At 38.2% G+C, this 20545-nt stretch overlaps 1 protein-coding gene across 2 annotated transcripts in view; it reads right to left on the bottom strand.

The window, feature by feature from the left end:
• Nucleotides 1-20545, bottom strand: part of LOC121373885 — a 49285-nt gene that overhangs the window by 1902 nt on the left and 26838 nt on the right. For both annotated transcript variants that reach the window (XM_041500681.1, XM_041500682.1), the window contains exon 2: nucleotides 4467-4520. The gene's annotated coding sequence lies outside the window, so the exon portion shown is untranslated. The remainder of the gene's footprint in view (nucleotides 1-4466; nucleotides 4521-20545) is intronic.

The raw sequence follows: 20545 nt of genomic DNA, 5'->3' as shown, positions 1-20545 counted from the left end.
CCCCCCCTCCCAACCAGGCAACAGTAAGGTTTATGCCTGACTTGCTTTGCAATAACTTCAAATATTCAAATGTTACTAGTTGGCTGACATATTGTAGGTGATTGGTTCCCCAAGTGGCCATTTGCTTTACAGTGAAGCGCATAATAAACTAGTCTAGCGAACGTTTTTCTGCTCGGTCTGGTTGACCTCGGCCTATGTCGTTATTATTAGGGCTTATTTTTAAAACATGTATTCAGTCTTTGAAATATAAAACATTCAGAAATATTTGATTAGAATCTTTACATATAAAAATTGCAAATCAATCTAATAACGGTCCTCTGTGACATTATTGTTAATTGTGACATACACTATTTATTACACTATATTCGAGTGTGTAATTACTTTGTATAATAATCTGAATTTCATATATTCATAAACTTCATCCATGCACCATGTTCGATAATAGCTTAACACTAGTCAGTCAGAAAGATAAATATTATGTAAATAGATAGACAGGCAGACAGTTTTGCTCCTGGTTGTTATACACTTTGTCGAAAGAAAAGATTACATTACCTCATCAAATGTTCTAAAAAGTGGATTTTTTAAATATAAATATCCGCATAATCCCCGAAACGAACAGTCACTGTAGTCTTAAATTATTTTGAAATTAAACAAATACCCCATTAAGTAGACAAATGACACGCGTGTTTACAGTTTAATGTCAATAATCTTATGGATAAAATGGAATTAATAACAAAAATAATTTTAGAATCTACGGCATGTTTGTATCCAGACTCAAGTCCGATATGTTGTCTCCATGTAATGAAACCACTCTCAACGTGCTAGGTAATTCTTTGTTCGCCATGTATGTATTGGAACAGATTATTTACCTAGCGTAAAAAGATATATGTATGAGTGTGTGTGTGTGCGTGCGTGTGTGTGTTGGTGTGTGCATGTCAAAATCTCACGTCAACTACAAATAATAAGTATATGATTATAAAATCCGTCGTGACCAATTATAAAATCACAATTTCTTTTTCCTCTTGATTTTTATGTCACTGATATTTGTTAGTGTTCAAATTGGTATAAAAATTGACAAAAATAGCAAACATTTCAAGACTGAAATCATATTACGTCTAATGAGTATGTGATATATTATTTCTGTTTTTATTCATTAAAAAAGATCTTCGCTTGAAAAATGAAAATAGCATAAGTCATTATGACTTCACTGACGTCAAAACTACAATGATGGCGAAGATGATCGGTGTTTTCTTTCAATTAATTTCCATTTCATTGACACATGTCTAGACTGCGTACTCGCTCGACGAACGCCATATTAAGTAATGGCCGCGTCATAGAGGATTTGGACACGGGTAGCACTCCTCTTTGTCTCAGGTACCAACGTACGCATGCCATTTTATAATGCATTGTAGTGTTTTGCATTTCAGAATATTTCATATTACCATTACCATAATTAAACACACACACACACACACACACACACACACACACACACACACACGCGCGCGCGCGCGCGCGCGCACGCAACACACACGAAACATATCCACCAAAGAATTTTTGATTTAAATAGAACTTAAAATATTCAAATTGGCGCTCAAGATGGCTAGCGTTCACAATGTCGACTTATTTGAAATGCAATCCATTTGAAAATGTTTTATGACATTAGGGACTTTTTTTTTTATATAATTCATATGATTCAGAATAAACGGTGTTTAGAAACATTTTGCATACAGCTATGTGACGTCAGACTTCTATGTGCAATTATTAGGAGTCGGTAAAACTGACAAGATCGGTGTGTAAAGAATACTACACAAGTGCCACTCATGCTAGCCTCAGACAACTAGCTGTCACCTCGAATTAACCAACTATACTACACAGGTGCCACTCCTGCTAGCCTCAGACAACTAGCTGTCACCTGGAGTTAACCAACTATACTACACAGGTGCCACTCATGCTAGCCTCAGACAGCTAGCTGTCACCTCGAATTAACCAACTATACTACACAGGTGCCACTCATGCTAGTCTCAGACAACTAGCTGTCACCTCGAGTTAACCAACTATACTACACAGGTGCCACTCCTGCTAGCCTCAGACAACTAGCTGTCACCTGGAGTTAACCAACTATACTACACAGGTGCCTCTCATGCTAGCCTCAGACAACTAGCTGACACCTCGAGTTAACCAACTATACTACACAGGTGCCTCTCATGCTAGCCTCAGACAACTAGCTGTCACCTCGAGTTAACCAACTATACTACACAGGTGCCACTCATGCTAGCCTCAGACAACTAGCTGTCACCTCGAGTTAACCAACTATACTACACAGGTGCCACTCATGCTAGCCTCAGACAACTAGCTGTCACCTCGAGTTAACCAACTATACTACACAGGTGCCTCTCATGCTAGCCTCAGACAACTAGCTGTCACCTCGAGTTAACCAACTATACTACACAGGTGCCACTCATGCTAGCCTCAGACAACTAGCTGTCACCTCGAGTTAACCAACTATACTACACAGGTGCCACTCATGCTAGCCTCAGACAACTAGCTGTCACCTCGAGTTAACCAACTATACTACACAGGTGCCACTCATGCTAGCCTCAGACAACTAGCTGTCACCTCGAGTTAACCAACTATACTACATACGTGCCACTCATGCTAGCCTCAGACAACTAGCTGTCACCTCGAGTGAACCAACTATACTACATACGTGCCACTCATGCTAGCGTCAGACAACTAGCTGTCACCTCGAGTTAACCAACTATACTACACAGGTGCCACTCATGCTAGCGTCAGACAACTAGCTGTCACCTCGAGTTAACCAACTATACTACACAGGTGTCACTCGTGCTAGCCTCAGACAACTAGCTGTCACCTCGAGTTAACCAACTTTCTGTTCTCACTTCTACGACTGTCCAGCTGCTTGTTTAAGCGCTCTCACAACTCGAGTCTCGTCGTATACAACTTTTATGATCGATTAGTTGTTAATCTGAGCGCATTCGTCGTATGTTAGGAGTGGGGAAAATACAACACACCTTGAGGTGATCAACTCCGTCGTGACACTTGATAGTCTGAGACGATGTATCTTACAAGCTATTTTAAAACGTATGTAAGGAGAGAACAGGAGTTGTGATACGTTGTTGAGCAACGAGTTGTAAGACGAATGGTAACTTACAGACACGAGTGTAGTATTCTGTCCCTTACATATCATCAAAACATACGTTTAAAACAAATTTAAACGTCTTTTTCAACTAAACCGTCATATATGTCATAGGTAAAGGTCTTGTATTTGGAGTTTCTGTTTTGAAAATATTACAGCATATCTTATTGATATTCATTATTACTTTCTACTTGTATCCTTACTTCTAATATCCCATAGATCAGGGTGTACTTGGACATTTAACATGCGTGTTATGTTAACTATAACAAAATTATTAAATACTGTTACATCATTCTTATTACGTTTTTAACACAATCAAGACATCCCAACCGTGGCATTGCCAAATGATCTGGGGATAAATAAATTCATTTAACAACAACAACAATAACAACAAATAAACAAACTTTTTTTAAACTTAAAATTTTTTTTTTTTAAAGAATACAAAATCTATATCGGTAATATTAATTTCAGTGAAGATTTTGCTTTGACGCCTAGGTTACCACCACGAAGTAATTGATCAGATGTTTCTAAACTGACCTGCAACAAATGTGGATATCAGCGTTATCTCAAAAGTTGGTGTAAAAATATATGAGTCTCAAGATCTTCGCAGTCAATGAAAAGCCCCAATAACTCGTCCCTGTCTTGCCACAGACAGTCATAAAAAACGCTCTCTATTGGAAATGGATCTGACACGCGGGAGTCTTGTTCAAGATTCCAAACGATGTTTCCTCTGACGTTAAATGAATGTGATCGTGTAGCTTAGGACTGAAACCAGTCAAATGGTTCATGTCATAGAATACTATAATAATTAACCACTCATGATATTTAAAAAAAAAAAATAAATTAAGTTTGTTTTTGCATTAGTTAATTTAAACCAACATAGACTGATGTGTATAAAATGTGGAGAGTGGTGAATACATTTCATAATATGTAATACACCAGTTGCAGCGTACGGTCTTTATAGTCATATTAATGTTTTTGTTCAACACCAATTTATATGGCTACATACAACAAGGTAGTGATGGAGTATTTTGCACTTTAAAATATTGTTCGTTTTCAAGTCTACGTGTAGCGTGTACATATACAGATACTATTTGAGAAATAGGCTATATACCGCACTAAAGTTCAATTTCCACGCGTTCAATGCGCTAACTTAATAGGTAGAAACACTATTAGCGTTTCCAAATCCATCATACTCGTTTCTTGAGTGCGTGTATGCGTACGTGTTGCATGTGTGAATGTGCGAGAGAGAAAGAAGAAAAGGAAGACAGAAGGACAGATCGTAATGGAGACTACGCGTACGAACCTTATTGTCGGTTTCAGCATCCTACTGTTGTTAGGGCCTGCCCATCATCTGTACCTGAAAAATGACAAATATAGTTTATTAAAAATAGTGAAATATGACCACCGTGTTTAACATTAATACGGTACGTATTAAACTAGTAGACCTGCTTATGAACTTGTGAGAGTTGTAGTTCCATCACATATTGGTTCAACACCATGCGAACTTCCCCAAAGTGTGTGTGTGTGTGTGTGTGTGTCTGTCTGTGTGTGTGTGTGTGTGTCTGTCTGTGTGTGTGTGTGTGTGTGTGCGTGTTTGGTGAGTGTGTATGTGTGTGTATGTTTGTGTGTATGTGTCTGTGTATATGTTTGTGTGCGTGCGTGTGTGTGTATGTATGTGTGTGTTTGTGTTTGTGTTTGTGTGTGTGTGTGTGTGTGTGTATGTTTGGTGTGTGTACATATGCTTGTGTTTGTCTGTGCATGTGTTTGTTGTGTGTATCTGTGTGTGCGTATGTATGTGTGTGTTTGTGTTTGTGTATGTGTATATGTTTGTGTGTGCGTGTGTTTGGTGTGTGTGTCTGTGTATATGTGTGTGTGTGTGTGTGTGTGTGTGTTTGGTGTGTGTTTGTGTGTGTGTGCGTATGTGTGTGTGTGTGTGTTTGGTGTGTATGTCTGTGTATATATTTGTGTGTGTGTGTGTGTCTTTGTGTGTTTGTCTGTGTATATGTGTGTGTATGTATGCGCACTCACATACATATCTGCGAATAAAGGATTTTCCAATGTGTCTTGGCAATTAGATGTAAAAGGCATCTTCAGAACTTTATTGCACAAGTTTTCTTCGCGCGATAGACATACATGTAATCTCTTACATAGAAACTCGGCAGTCACATTCCATTATAGCACTGCGCCAGACGTTATCTATTTCACCAACAATACGTTTGAACGTGACCTAGATTGTAAAATAAGATCTAAAGGAAATCAAATCATGGCGCGTCACGGGAGGAAAACAAAGGTTTATGATCTATTTTATATGATGAAATATTATCAATATATTAGAAACTGTAGCTTTAAACACCCGTAAGCCCTACTACATGTAAAGTAATAATTTGATTACTTTTCTCTTCCATGCCATCATTTCCGAAACAAACCTACACTGAGAAAATGGCTCAAAGTGTCTCGGTTCGTATCAATGATACATCCCACCAGGAAATCCCTTCGCAGAATTAAATTGTTTTGAACACTTAGATAGACAGACAGACAGACAGACAGAGACAGACATGCAGACAGACAGAAAACCATATAATTTATTATATAATATCCAGGAAAATAGGAACTGATCAGTAAAATATTCTTATTATTACAAGTGAAAAAAACACTGGAATGAAAAACATTTGATAATTCTGAAACATTGTATTCAAAGGAAACCCGCAACACATTATTTTTATATGCACTTACTGCCATACAGAAGAGCACATACCACGGTGTTTGGTGTACAAGTTGTGGGGCAGTGGTTGTTACGGAGGACAGTTAATTAGTTAGATTATACGATCCAGGCATCGCAGACGAATGTTGTACCGACTGAACTAGAGAATTAAGGCGAAGCCACACAATACGAGTGTATCGTATGAGAATAATCGATCGAACAGTAATACTTGTAATACGAAGAGCTCGCATTGTGTGGCGTCGCCTTTACAGGAAGATGGAAATGTTTTACTTAACGACGCACTCAACACATTTTATTTACGGTTATATGGCGTCGGACCACACAGATATTGAGAGAGGAAACTCGCTGTAGCCACTTCATGGGCTACTTTTTTCGATTAACAGCAAGGAATATTTTATATGCACCATCCCACAGACAGGATAGTACATACCACGGCCTTTGTTACACCAGTTGTGGAGCACTGGCGGGAACAAGAATGCCTTTACAGAGACTGACGGAACAAAAGAGAGAGAGAGAGAGAGAGAGAGAGAGAGAGAGAGAGAGAGAGAGAGAGAGAGAGAGAGAGAGAGAGAGAGAGAGAGAAGAGAGAAAGAGAGAGAGAGAGAGAATGAGAGAAAGGAAAATAGAGAGAAAGAGAGGAGAAAGAAAGAAAGAAAGAAAGAAAGACAGACAGACAGGGAAGAGAGAAACATAAAGACAGACAGACAATCAGACAGAAAAAGGTTCCTTGAATTCCATATTGGGCAAATATTTGACATTTCTATACAATTATTTCAACATAATGATCGATCTTTTTTTTTAAATGTCTTTAATCTTGGTTTTTTCAGCCGAAACCTGTCAAATAAAATGTTAAGTAGTTTTTGAAGACGTTTTAAATACCCGTGCTCTAAATCTTGTATTACCGCCATTATATAAACACGTTGTCAGGTGAAGAGACAGTTGCGTACCTCCATAGGATTTGATTAACTTAGTTTGTTGAAAACCAACTGCGGCTTTGCATAACGAAGAAACTGGATTGTTTAAGTCGCCTTGAGTAATTTCTGTCGGCAGAAGTGACAGCTCGGCATGGAAGCAGCAACCGAATCGAATTGTTTAACACTGCAAGTTTGACAGACGAGACATTTATTTCTTAATGTCAAGCCGCGAAAGTGGATCGTCCCGTGTTGTGCATCTTAAAGAGATGGGGCGGGACGTAGCCTAGATGTAGAGTGCCTGCCTGATGCGCGGTCGGTCTGAGATCGATCCCCGTCAGTGGGACCATTGGGCTCTTTCTCGTTACAGCCAGTGCACCACGACTGGTATATCAAAGGCCGTGGTGTGTGCTGTGCTATCTGTGAGATGGTGCATGTAAAATATACCTTGGAAAAATGTAGTGGGTTTCGTCTCTATGTCCAAAAATTTCCTAATGTTTGGAATCCAATAGCCGATGATGAATACCTCAATGTGCTCTAGTAATGTCGTTAAACAAACTTTAATTTAAAACGACAGTCCCGAGTTTGCTATTATTGTAAAATGTTTTCCACTAAAAAACCCTTTTCAACGACTTAGATTGCACATTAAATACATGTTCTTGTTTTGAATATCAGTGTCAGTGTACACAATGTGTTTCTGGTCCTAAAGTCTGTCAGATTTTAAATTTACCTACCTGTGATATTTATATGTTTGCACAGCTCTTTACACTGTTTTAATTTCACTTTTGAAGTTTTATATTGATGATGATAATCACTTAACGTTTGCATTTAGTTTCACACCCAATAAACGATGTATTTTTCGTGCTGGGATGTCGTTAAACATTCGTTCATTCATTCATTCATTCGTAATATTTGTAGTAGAGAGTAGTAGTTAGAGAAAGAGAGCAATGAAAAAATAAATGTTCTAATGATTCAGCTTCTTCACTGCAAAAAGTACATAAGTTGTCACTTTGTATACCATATTTCTGTAGGTAAGTATTCGTTGTCAGAATGCGATGCATAAGTGTGAACTGGAAATTCCGAGTTTTAATATCTACTGTGGGTTTTTTTGTTGTCGTTGAATGTAGCTTACTTTAAAATACAATGCTGTAGTACCAAGCAGCTAAACTTGTTTGTGTTATTTATCAAATTGCTTAACTTTTGTGTCTCAGTATATGCGATGAGTTGTAAATTCTCAATGTTAACAAAGAATTCGAGAAAATGTAAATATTATTTAATTATGTAACTAATAATTACATTAAAACAAGTATTAATTCGATGAATTAATTCACTAAACTACATAATATAATGTTAATTAGTTCTATAAGATTAAATAACATTCATCACAAAGAAGAAAACCTCCAAACAAATACATGTTGTGATATTTGTGAGAATTAAATACTATACTGCACGCAATTCGTAATGGGAATTTAATAAACAATTGTTCAAAGTTAAAGTTCGTTTGCCGAAGGGACGAGTTTTCTCTCTACAGCCAACTCATTTAACTATTACTTTCTATTCTGGGAAGACGGCCAGACAGCTAAATTACGTGTTGAGTACATTATGGTTTAACTTCAGTTGGACAATAGTCAATATGTTAAAATAAACTTAGAACGAACATGCTTAGAACAAGCTACTGCATAAAACGAACTGGTTTCCAGCCAATGCACCACGACTGGTACATCAAAGGCCGTGGTATGTGCTATCCTGTTTATGGGATGGTGCATATAAAAGATCCCTTGCTGCTAATCGAAAACAGTAGCCCATGAAGTGGCGACAGCGGGTTTCTTCCCTCAATATCTGTGTGGTCCTTAACCATATGTCCGACGCCATATAACCGTAAATAAAATGTGTTGAATGCGTTGTTAAATAAACCATTAAAATATTAAAATTAAAATAGAACGATTTTTTTGAGTGCTAAATATTATCAGTAAAAATTTAATTCATAGAACGAACTGTGAATAACGCATTAACGTTTAAAACGAACCAAATAATATCTTGTTCGAAATTGTGATTTTTAGTATAAATAGTTTGGATACAACGAACCGAGCACAAATGAAATGATACTTAAATCAATTTCTTACAAACCTGTCGGTGAGAACATCATTCGTTATTTTTTATAACACACACTGTTAATAGATTGTTAACACAACAATTTAAATACATACGACTGGCTGCTCCTAGATGATGACCAGGTCGTCAAGGTCATGGCATCCAATGAAACAAAAAATCCATTTGAACGGTATCCAACAATAAACCTGACATATGCAACACGATATAACCCTACCCACCCCAGAATCACTGGACTGAAAACATATAACCATGATCTTCCTAGCTTCAACATCAAATAAATAAAAAAATCAGCCAATAGACGAGGGGATTATTTCAAACTTAAACCCACACTACAGGAGCGAGGTGATAATAAGCTTGATGAGCTGTATTACCAAGACATATTATAGAATATATATATATATATTATATGTACTTTCCGATGTGTGTCTACATTCTTTGTTATACCATGTCCATTTTGTTTAAACCACAGACACCACAGGTGAAGCAGTATACGCACAGCGTTTTGCGAACACCTGGTATTATTACTGTGTCCAACCAATGCCCAACGATTGGAACATCACAAGCCGTGGTATGCGCCGTTCTGTCTATGGGAAAGTACATATAAAATATCACTCGATTCTTTATCAATAAGAGTAGCCTATATAGAGGCAGTGGGTTTCCCCTCTTTCTCTCTATCGACCAAATATATGTTATGCTAGGTCTCACTACCAGCTGTCACGATGGAGTTGGCCAACTCGCCGATCTCTCGACTTCTACGACTGTCCAGTTGCTAATCAGTGAACTCTTACAACTCGATTCTCGTCGTATACAACTCCTGCTTCCGATTAGTTGTTAATCTGAGCGCACCTGTCGTAAGCTGAGAGTGGGGGAAATTACGACGCAACTTTCTATTTGGCCAACTCCTTCGTAACAGTTTTAGTCCGGGAGCCCAGAGAGGTTTAATTAGCATTGCGAGTACAAAAGGTCTGATGCCTGGAATATGTAGGTGTGGGCTGTGGGACCCCCAAACGGCCATTCTTAAGTGTCATCTCCTGTACCAATCCGAGGGGCCGCCCCTCAAAATACCCCAAATTTTAAGTTTAATTAGCATGGTTGAGTACACCAATCAAACCAACACCAAAATGTTCTCTGCTGATGTACTAATTAAGATCTACGATTCTTAAGTGTCAGCTCTTGTACTTAGTCCACTTAAGAACGCCCCTAATTAGCACTAATTAGAAGTTTAATTAGCATGGTTGAGTACATCAATGAAACTGATGCCAAAATATTCTTTAGGGTACCCTGACTAAGGATCAGTGATTCTTAAGTGTCAAAACCTGTACCGAATCCACTTAAGAACGGGTCAAAGGTCACAATCCACCCAATTTCAGGTTCATTAGCACAACGAGTACATCAACGAAACTAACGTTAAAATTTTCTCTGTTGATGTACTAATTAAGATCTACCATCCTTAAGTGTCATCTCCTGTACTTAGTCCACTTAAGAACGTCCATAATTAGCATTAATTAGAAGTTTAATTAGCATGGTTGAGTACATCAACGAAACTGATGCCAAAATATTCTATAGGGTACCCTGACTAAAGATCAGTGATTCTTAAGTGTCAAAACCTGTACTGAATCCACTTAAGAACGGATCAAAGGTCAAAATCCATCCAATTTCAGGTTTAATTAGCACTATCGAGTACATCAACGAAACTAACGTTAAAATGTTCTCTGTTGATGTACAAATTAAGATCCTCCACCATTCTTAAGTGTCAACTCCTGTACTTAATCCACTTAAGACTGTCACTAATTAGCGCTAATTAGAAGATTAATTAGCATGACTGAGTACATCAACGAAACTGATGCAAAAATATTCCTTAGGGTACCCCCACTAAGGATCAATGATTTTTAAATATCAACCCCTGTACTGAATTCACTTAAGGTCAAAGGTAACAATTTGCCCAATATTAGGTTTATTAGCATTCACGAGTACATCAAAACATTAATATGTTCTCTGTTGGTATGATAAACAAGATCCGTCATTCTTAATGTCAACTCCTGTAGTTAGTCCACTTTAAATGCAATGAGTGTGAAATGAAAATGTATGATTAATATAACTAAATAGTTTTCTATTTGATTGTAATATTATATGAATATGATGATATTACTATTTCCACATTTGAACAATGAAAGATTACATTTACTTGATCTACTCATTGCCTTTAATTCTCAACGTGAGTGTTATAGCAGTGATACTTTTTGCATGAACGAGAGTAACTGTTGTAATAGTTATAGATACGTTGATCCATTGTTTTCACCAGTGTCTGGTGAAATTCTGAATGTACTATTAGTTAACAATGAAATGTCTGGTATACCAAACTTAAGATATAAGCTAGTTCACAGGGTCCATAGGTGATGACTCCGGGCGATGTAATGGCCACTCATTTGAATAATACATTTTGATGAATTCTGTCCAAGTTGCGAGCCACATGATATACTTTCGATTCCACGCCATAACACATGACATAAAAATGGGATTTCTCCAAAACTACAGCATGAATAAAGAATGTGAGTATGTGATTACTATAAATGCAGTCGAACTCCAGGACTAGATCAAAACAAAAAGTGCGTCCCTAAATCTAAACTAAGTTATTAATGTGATCAAAATTCAACTCAAGGTTCATTTTTTTTATTAGTCACCAGACAGAAAGAAAATTATTGATCAAAACAGAACTTGAGTTCCAGTCTGGTTCCATTTCATTGCCTGCCTAAACAACTTTCACCTTCCTTAATCGTCATCCTCAGAAAGGACTGCCTCATCTTCTGATGATACTGTCATGTCTTCCTCTTCAATGCTCTCATCACCGACGATCCCGTTTTCATCTGGATGAGGGTTTCTGGCAGTTGTGTTTCTTCATGGAATACTGGTTGATAATATCCATTGTAAAAATTCCAACCATTTGATGCAGTTGGATGTTGTTGAATATCAGTGAGATCGGCATTCACCCACATTTGTGCAACAAAGGATGCATGTTTCATATGAATGTTTAGCTCTGCCTCACATGGTGGAATGCCACTAGCATTTATGCCCTTCATCTTCTCCAACGGATTCTTTGTCGTTGACTTTGGTCCATAACCCTTTTCAAATATCTTGTATCGAAAGGTATTGAGTGTTGTCTTGCTTGTATCCTTTGCTTCATAGATGCTAGCGGTAAATGTTTGCAGGGTATTTTGTGTGATATGACTGCTTCAATCGCCATATCTTCAAATGATTTTTGTACCTTTGTATTATTTTCCAGATTAGCAGATGGTCTCAACTTTCCCTTGCAAACAAATGATCTAGTGTAATCACTACCTGTGAATGCATGGAATCCTGGTAGTGCTGCACATATCTGAGGGCCAAGTATCAAACTCAAACGTTCTGCAGTGATACAACATGGTGACTGCTTTGTCAGTACCTGACGCACGGATGACTATGTCTCCTTTTACCCCAGTCTTATGAGTGTCATCAACTGCTTGGTATCCACCTCCTCGTTCTAAGGTCATCGACCACATCACACCTGAGGAACTCCATCTACAACTTTGAAATGATGGCATTCCCCTGGAATATCAAGTTAGAGCTGGCGGCTTACAATTATCTGTGCATATTGCTGGTCCTGCCACTCCCTTGCCAGGAACTGTGAAAGTTGGGTTTTGAATGATCAAAAACTCTGTTATCTGCTCCTCTTCTGCCTCACTCCATATCTTTCAAAGATGGCTGTGGGTAATTGTCAAAGACGAGGTGAATTTGAATGATAGACAATGCCATTGTTTGAATCAGAATGTTTCTTGCAAGTCCTCCGTAAGTTGACGGTAGACAGTGAGGTAATGTATGAAGAAGAAATTGGCCATCTACAGTGCATACATGTGTGAATTCGGGGTGGCCTTTTCCGTCTTTCAACTCTGATTCCAATAAATGGAAGGGAGCGCTTTTTTCGGTTTTTGCCATTTTTCCATCTGTGCTGCACATTGACAATGGTACAGGTGTGAGTGAATATTCAAATATGAATGGCAAGTCCAGATTCCGTTTGGTTGCTAGTAACACCAGGTGAACCATAAGATATCTTGTACTCTTAAGTTCAGCTATTCTGTGGTTTTTAGCTCTTTGATTCTTCACACAATCATTTGTAAAGGACTTTATCTTCTCTTCAAATCTGTTGAGATCACTAATGCAGGACTGTAGGAATTCTCGGTGGTGTGACTGTCCATTTTCTGGAACGCTGAGCAGACTTTCCCGAATCTTGTCACTGGCAGCCTTCCCTGTGCTTATGTTGAGCAAATAACAGGGAGTTTTTGATAACAGGACCTGACAAAGGAGACCACAGGTCAATAGTGATGCCTTGAAATCGAGATCATTCAAAACCCAACTACCACAGTTCCTGGCAAAGTTGTAAATGGAGTTCTCAAGTGGGAAGTGGTCGTTGACCTTAGACATAACCACAAGGAGGCGGATACCAAGATATGCCTTCATGCAAAAGCAGTTGATGACACTCACAAGACTCATGCTGTATGACTGCAGAAAGTTTGAGTCGCCACTGTGTATTGATGTTGGTACAGCTGCCAAAAACAACCACAGATATACCAATATAATCGCTATTTACCAGATACTTGACCCTCAGATATGTGCAGCACTACCAGGATTCCATGCATTCACCAGCAGTGACTAGACAGGATCATTTGTTCGCAAGGGAAAGTTGAGACCATCTGCTAAGCTGGAAAAGAATATCGAGGTACAAAAAGCATTTGAAGATATGGCGATTGATGCAGAACTCAGGCATATCATACAAAATACCCTGCAAACATTTACCGCTAGCATCTATGGAACAAAGGATACAAGCAAGACAACACTCAATACCTTTCAATACAAGATATTTGAAAGGGTTATGGACCAAAGTCAACAACAAAAAATCCGTTGGAGAAGCTGAAGGCCATAATTGCAAGTGCCATTCCACCATGTGAAGCAGAGCTAACCATGCATATCAAACATGCATCCTTTGTTTCACAAATGTGGGTGAATGCCGATCTCACTGATACAACTGCCAGAAACCCTCATTCCAGATGAAAATGGGATCGATGATGATGAGAGCATCGAAGAGGATGACATGACAGTATCATCTGATGATGAGGTAGTCCTTTTTGAGGATGAAGATTAAGGAAGGTGAAAGTTGTTCAGGCAGGCAATGAAATGGAACCAGACTGGAACTTAAGTTCTGTTTTGATCAATAATTTTCTTTCTGTCTGGTGACTAATCAGAAAAATGAACCTTGAGTTGAATTTTGATCACATCAATAACTTAGTTTAGATTTAGGGACACACTTTTCGTTTTGACCTAGTCGTGGACTTCGACTGCATTTAGTATAATCATATACTCACATTCTTTATTCATGCTGTGATTTTGGAGAAATCCATTTTTATTTCATGTGTTTTGGCACAGAAACGAAAGTATATCGTGTGGCTTGCAGCTTGGACAGAATTCTCCAAAATTGATTATTCAAATGAGTGGCCATTACATCACCCAGAACCATCACCTATGGACCCTGTGAACTAGCTTGTATCTTAAGTTTGGTATACCAGGTTTTCACTGTTCAACTAATAGTACACTCAGAATTTCACCAGACACTGGTGAAAACAATGGAACAAGTACGTATAATTATTACAACAGTTCATACAAAAAGTATCACTGCTATAACACTCACACTGAGAATTAAAGGCAATGAGAAGATCAACTAAATGTAATCTTTCATTGTTCAAATGTGGAAATAGTCATATTATCATATTCATATAATATTACAATCAAATAGAAAACTATTTAGTTATATTAATCATACATTTTCATTTCACGCTCATTGCATTTAAAGTGGACTAACTACTGGAGTTGACATTAAGAATGACGGATCTTGTTTACCATACCAACAGAGAACATATTAATGTTTTGATGTACTCGTGAATGCTAATAAACCTGATATTGGGCAAATTGTTACCTTTGACCTTAAGTGAATTCAGTACAGGGGTTGATATTTAAGAATCATTGATCCTTAGTGGGGTTACCCTAAGGAATATTTTGGCATCAGTTTCGTTGATGTACTCAGTCATGCTAATTAATCTTCTAATTAGTGCTAATTAGTGGCAGTCTTAAGTGGATTAAGTACGGGAGTTTACACTTAAGAATGGTGGAGGATCTTAATTTGTACATCAACAGAGAACATTTTAACGTTAGTTTCGTTGATGTACTCGATCGTGCTAATTAACCTGAAATTGGGTGGATTGTGACCTTTGACCCGTTCTTAAGTGGATTCGGTACAGGTTTTGACACTTAAGAATCATTGATCCTTAGTCAGGGTACCCTAAAGAATATTTTGGCATCAGTTTCGTTGATGTCCTCAACCATGCTAATTAAACTTCTAATTAGTGCTAATTAGGGGCGTTCTTAAGTGGACTAAGTACAGGAGCTGACACTTAAGAATGGTGGATCTTAATTAGTACATCGACAGAGAACATTTTGGTGTAGGTTTGATTGGTGTACTCAACCATGCTAATTAAACTTAAAATTTGGGGTATTTTGAGGGGCGGCCCCTCGGATTGGTACAGGAGATGACACTTAAGAATGGCCGTTTGGGGGTCCCACAGCCCACACCTACATATTCCAGGCCTCAGACCTTTTGTACTCGCAATGCTAATTAAACCTCTCTGGGCTCCCGGTTTATTTATTGTCTTACACTAGTATTAGACACGAATAGCTGTAGTTTGAAAATGAAATGTTAACAATTATTCTTTCGTTTCATTACTGTTTTGATCAGTACTCTACATTGTACAGCGGTACGGCCTTGGTCACGATGACAGTTTTATTCTTGAAATTTAGCCAGCTGCGCATATGACAGTATTATTTTCAGAACCGCCAACATCATCATTTGGATGATCTACGCGGTCATGGTAATACTCTATGCTGTTATGGTAATACCGGTAATTAATTGCTTAAGTTGGCTATTAAGAACGGCTTTATGAACCATTTAATGTCTCTTCATTACATTCTATGTCTGCCCGTTAACATGAATGGTTCAAAAATAGATAACGGTTGAAATTAGTTATTCAGTCAAGGTATTAAGTTACGTTCCCAAGAGTCGTCTAAGGCATAATCAGTGTGTAACGTATTATAATAAACACTATTACGTTTTTGCCTTCACATTTTATGTATAGTTATTTTCGTTCTTTTATCAAACTAAGGTTTAAGCACGTTGTCCTGGCACACAGCTCAGGTATCCGGACTGTCTATCCAGAACAGTGGGTTAGTCGTCAGTGGTTACTGAGAAAGTCAGTGTAGTGGTTTTATACCTACCCACTGAGTCGTTAAACTTGCTCTGGCTGCGAGCCAGTACCAGGAGGCGAACCCAGAACCTACCAGCCTTTAATAAGTCCGATGACTTAACCACTACATTACCGAGGCCGGTTTGACGTGTCATTATTTTTATATCTAAATATAGGTATACTGTTATATAGAAATCGTTATTAGATTATGGCCGTTGCTGGCCTAAAATAACTAACACCTGAGGGAACAATTAACAAGAATGAGAGTACCGTAATGCAGGATATTATCCAGAAAACAAGATAACACAACCGAGGGAACACTTAACAAGAAGGAGAGTACCGTAATACAGGATATTATCCAGAAAACAAGATAACACCTGAGGGAACAGTTAACAAGAATGAGAGTACCGTAATACAGGATATTATCCTAGAATAACACCTGAGGGAACAGTTAACAAGAATGAGAGTACTGTGACGCAGGATATTATCCAGAAAACAAGATAACACCTGAGGGAACAGTTACCAAGAATGAGAGTACCGTGACGCAGGATATTATCCAGAAAACAAGATAACACCTGAGGGAACAGTTACCAAGAATGAGAGTACCGTAATGCTTGGTAATATGCAGAAAACAAGATAACACCTGAGGGAACAGTTACCAAGAATGAGAGTACCGTAATCCATGATATTATGCAGAAAACAAGTTAACACCTGAGGGAACAGTTACCAAGAATGAGAGTACCGTAATGCAGGATATTATCCAGAAAACAAGATAACACCGGAGCGAACAGTTACCAAGAATGAGAGTACCGTAATGCAGGATATTATCCAGAAAACAAGATAACACCGGAGCGAACAATTACCAAGAATGAGAGTACCGTAATGCAGGATATTATCCAGAAAACAAGATAACACCTGAGGGAACAGTTAACAAGAATGACAGTACCGTAATACAGGATATTATCCTAGAATAACACCTGAGGGAACAGTTGACAAGAATGAGAGTACCGTAATACAGGATATTATCCAGAAAACAAGATAACACCTGAGGGAACAGTTAACAAGAATGAGAGTACCGTAATACAGGATATTATCCTAGAATAACACCTGAGGGAACAGTTAACAAGAATGAGAGTACTGTGACGCAGGATATTATCCAGAAAACAAGATAACACCTGAGGGAACAGTTACCAAGAATGAGAGTACCTTGACGCAGGATATTATCCAGAAAACAAGATAACACCTGAGGGAACAGTTACCAAGAATGAGAGTACCGTAATGCTTGGTAATATGCAGAAAACAAGATAACACCTGAGGGAACAGTTACCAAGAATGAGAGTACCGTAATGCATGATATTATGCAGAAAACAAGATAACACCTGAGGGAACAGTTACCAAGAATGAGAGTACCGTAATCCATGATATTATGCAGAAAACAAGTTAACACCTGAGGGAACAGTTACCAAGAATGAGAGTACCGTAATGCAGGATATTATCCAGAAAACAAGATAACACCGGAGCGAACAGTTACCAAGAATGAGAGTACCGTAATGCAGGATATTATCCAGAAAACAAGATAACACCGGAGCGAACAATTACCAAGAATGAGAGTACCGTAATGCAGGATATTATCCAGAAAACAAGATAACACCTGAGGGAACAGTTAACAAGAATGACAGTACCGTGATACAGGATATTATCCTAGAATAACACCTGAGGGAACAGTTGACAAGAATGAGAGTACCGTAATACAGGATATTATCCAGAAAACAAGATAACACCTGAGGGAACAGTTAACAAGAATGAGAGGATATTATCCTAGAATAACACCTGAGGGAACAGTTGACAAGAATGAGAGTACCGTAATACAGGATATTATCCAGAAAACAAGATAACACCTGAGGGAACAGTTAACAAGAATGAGAGTACCGTAATACAGGATATTATCCAGAAAACAAGATAACACCTGAGGGAACAATTAACAAGAATGAGAGTACCGTAATACAGGATATTATCCTAGAATAACACCCGAGGGAACAGTTAACAAGAATGAGAGTACCGTAATACAGGATATTATCCAGAAAACAAGATAACACCTGAGGGAACAGTTAACAAGAATGAGAGTACCGTAATGCAGGATATTATCCTAGAATAACACCTGAGGGAACAGTAAACAAGAATGAGAGTACCGTAATACAGGATATTATCCAGAAAACAAGTTTCTTTCTTTTAACGACACCCCTAGAGCACATTAATTTAGTTATTAATCATCGGTAACTGGATGTCAAATATATATTTGGTAATTCTCACTCGTAGTCTTCAGAGAAAACCACCAACATTCTTCCATTTTCACTCTAACATTAGCAGCGAGGGATCGTTTATATACATTTTCTCACATACAGGACAGGGTATACCACGGTTACTGATATACTAGTTGTGGTGCACTAGTTGGAAAGAGAAAACCCAATCAGAGAATGAGTCTACCGAGAGGACTCGAGCCTTAAACCTACGCACCTCAGGCGAGCAATCTACCGACTGAGTTAGGTGACGACCTTAAATATCAAGCAAGACAAAAGTAGCAGTTTTAAACTATAAAAACACAGAACAGGTTTTGTTTCTTATTTTTCGGTGAGAGAGGTCATCATAGACATGGGAATACAAACCACGGCCTTTGGTGTACCAGTCGTGTGGCACTGTATGAGACATAGGTGTGTGTGTGTGGGGGGGGGGGGGGGGGGCAATGGTTCATGTATATTGAGCGAGCGTTCTACCAAACACGATAGTACACTCTATATACAAGAATCTTTGATATACCAATCGGGAGGCACTGGTTATAACGGAATTTGGGGGTACATAGAGCACTCGCTCTACCAACTAAGCTACATTCCACCCGAGGCAAATAAGAAAATTAATATACCCCGAGTTATTGATGAGTCGTGGAGACATGCGAGTCTCAGGTATTCGTGGATCGTCTTTCTTTAACAGAACTAATTACGAGAAGAGTAAATGTTAACAGTATAGATTCTCACATGATGTCTACATCCAGTCATGCGTGGGCAGTAAAACAAACTTTCTTTGATAGCCTGGATTATTCAGGTTTAACAACACGACAATTTACAAAACCAAATACCAGGTCTTTGAAAATTGAAAACTAGATTGCTCCATTTGAGGGTTACCCCAAAGCAAATGCAGGTACCCATTTTGGTTTTGCATAACTCGTTATGACCATTAGTCTAGACGAGAAATCTCAAAATGTGACCCTAAGAAGCATTTTGGGGTAAAAGTTGGGAACCAAACTTTTTAACTTAATTTGGATATGTTGAATCCAAATTTGTTGGTTCCCAAGCTGGATTTTAGTCCTTTACCTTCAAAATGGCAAAACAAAAATGGCCGCCATATGGTTACTAAAGTAGAATAATATAATAGTTTGGCTTATAAATGAGTATATTTTTGATATTGGTGGCTATTCCTTAAATAATTTAGGTAAACAAAATTATGTCCTACATTTAATGCGCGAACGGAAACTGAGTTACGCAAAACTAGACATAAACAAGTGACGCGTAAACGAAATTATCGTTCACGCAATTTTCAGAGACCTGAAATATTGTGAACTGCCTAAACCGACATCTGTGTAATCTGTATTTATGTGTAAACCGTCCAATGACAATAGTTTGGGTGACTTCTGTCTAATCCAGCACTCTGTGAATACCGGCATATTTCGTTAGCATCCTTTGAAGGCGATATAGACCGAATCCATTGTAGGTGGGAAAGGTACACCTCAGCACTATGGAAATGCCGTATTTTAACTTCTAAAATGTAAATAATTCTCGGGGGTGGATGAGCATGCCTTCAACACCCCTATCAGGTTTGGACCCTCAGAACAAATGAATTTTCATTCCCTACATCATCGAACTCACTTTCAAATACACCCCGCGTGCCCTTTAGCTATTTGGTGCCTACCAAATAAGAAATAACAATTATTAAAAATTGAACATAAAATGCTGGTTTAATGTGTTTTGTTGTTATGGACAATATATACATTGGTCAGTTCCATGGTTTATATTCTACAGAACCTTACTATTGTAACAAACCAACACAGTTCATCGTGCGCGTACATATGACCAGTGGTCTAATTCACTAAACTAGTCGCAACTTTGCGATCTCGCAGTGCAGTGCTAAAAGACTTACAAAGAGGATGCTTTGTTGTCTAGCAGAGCCTAAGAGAGCTTTGTGAATTAGGCCCCATATCTCTATAGAAGACAGATCTCGCAGTGCAATGCTAAAAGACTTACAAAGAGGATGCTTTGTTGTCTAG

This window comes from Gigantopelta aegis, chromosome 6 (assembly GCF_016097555.1).
Source record: "Gigantopelta aegis isolate Gae_Host chromosome 6, Gae_host_genome, whole genome shotgun sequence".
Taxonomy (NCBI): Eukaryota; Metazoa; Mollusca; class Gastropoda; order Neomphalida; family Peltospiridae; genus Gigantopelta; species Gigantopelta aegis.
This window is presented reverse-complemented; position numbering and strand designations above follow the sequence as displayed.